This window comes from Odocoileus virginianus, chromosome 21 (assembly GCF_023699985.2).
Source record: "Odocoileus virginianus isolate 20LAN1187 ecotype Illinois chromosome 21, Ovbor_1.2, whole genome shotgun sequence".
In the NCBI taxonomy this organism is placed as follows: Eukaryota; Metazoa; Chordata; class Mammalia; order Artiodactyla; family Cervidae; genus Odocoileus; species Odocoileus virginianus.
The window spans coordinates 51,324,310-51,325,654 of NC_069694.1; the positions used below are offsets into that span (position 1 = coordinate 51,324,310).

The 1,345-nt window shown below is 38.7% G+C and overlaps 1 non-coding gene across 1 annotated transcript; it reads right to left on the bottom strand.

Moving 5' to 3' along the window:
* Positions 1 to 978: 978 nt before the first annotated feature.
* Positions 979 to 1,085, bottom strand: LOC139030284 (U6 spliceosomal RNA). The gene has a single exon (XR_011482588.1). It is a non-coding gene; the product is annotated as a U6 spliceosomal RNA (small nuclear RNA).
* Positions 1,086 to 1,345: the final 260 nt, after the last annotated feature.

Sequence of the window (1,345 nt, forward strand, 5' to 3'; positions counted from 1 at the left end):
GATCTGTTTCACCCTAGATAATATACATGTTTCGATGCTGTTCTCTTGAAACTCCCACCCTTGCCTTCTCCCACAGAGTCCAAAAGTCTGTTCTATACATCTGAGTCTCTTTTTCTGTCTTGCATATAGGGTTATTGTTACCATCTTTCTAAATTCCATATATATATATGTGTTAGTATACTGTAATGGTCTTTATCTTTCTGGCTTACTTCACTCTGTATAATGGGCTCCAGTTTCATCCATCTCATTAGAACTGATTCAAATGAATTCTTTTTAATGGCTGAGTAATATTCCATGGTGTATATGTACCACAGCTTCCTCATCCATTCGTCTGCTGATGGGCATCTAGGTTGCTTCCATGTCCTGGGTATTATAGACAGTGCTGCGATGAACATTGGGGTGCACGTGTCTCTTTCAGATCTGGTTTCCTCGGTGTGTATGCCCAGAAATGGGATTGCTGGGTCACATGGCAGTTCTATTTCCAGTTTTTTAAGAAATCTCCACACTGTTTTCAATAGCGGCTGTACTAGTTTGCATTCCCACCAACAGTGTAAGAGGGTTCCCTTTTCTCCACACCCTCTCCAGCATTTATTGCTTGTAGACTTTTGGATAGCAGCCATCCTGACTGACGTGTAATGGTACCTCATTGTGGTTTTGATTTGCATTTCTCTGATAATGAGTGATGTTGAGCATCTTTTCATGTGTTTTTTAGCCATCTGTATGTCTTCCTTGGAGAAATGTCTGTTTAGTTCTTTGGCCCATTTTTTGATTGGGTCATTTATTTTTCTGGAGTTGAGCTGGAGGAGTTGCTTGTATATTTTTGAGATTAATCCTTTGTCTGTTGCTTCATTTGCTATTATTTTCTCCCAATCTGAGGGCTGTCTTTTCACCTTGCTTATAGTTTCCTTTGTTGTGCAAAAGCTTTTAAGTTTCATTAGGTCCCATTTGTTTATTTTTGCTTTTGTTTCTAATATTCTGAAAAATATGGAACGCTTCACGAATTTGAGTGTCATCCTTGCACAGGGGCCATGCTAATCTTCTCTGTATCGTTCCAATTTTAGTATATGTGCTGCCGAAGTGAGCACTTGACTCATTTCTTACCTGATCATGTTGCATATATTAATATTTACCTGAATCTTCCTCAGAATTATTTGCATTTCTAGATGAAGTCTCTATCCAAAGTGTCCTCATTCTCTGAAGACTGGAATGAATACACATGAGTTCTCATTAGAATTTGGTGAGTACTAGAGAACTCATGGATCTTTAGAAAGGTAATGACTCTGACAAGGCAAGACAATATGACTACTTCCAGAAATGTCCCTCATTGTAGCCAGAGAATATTTGA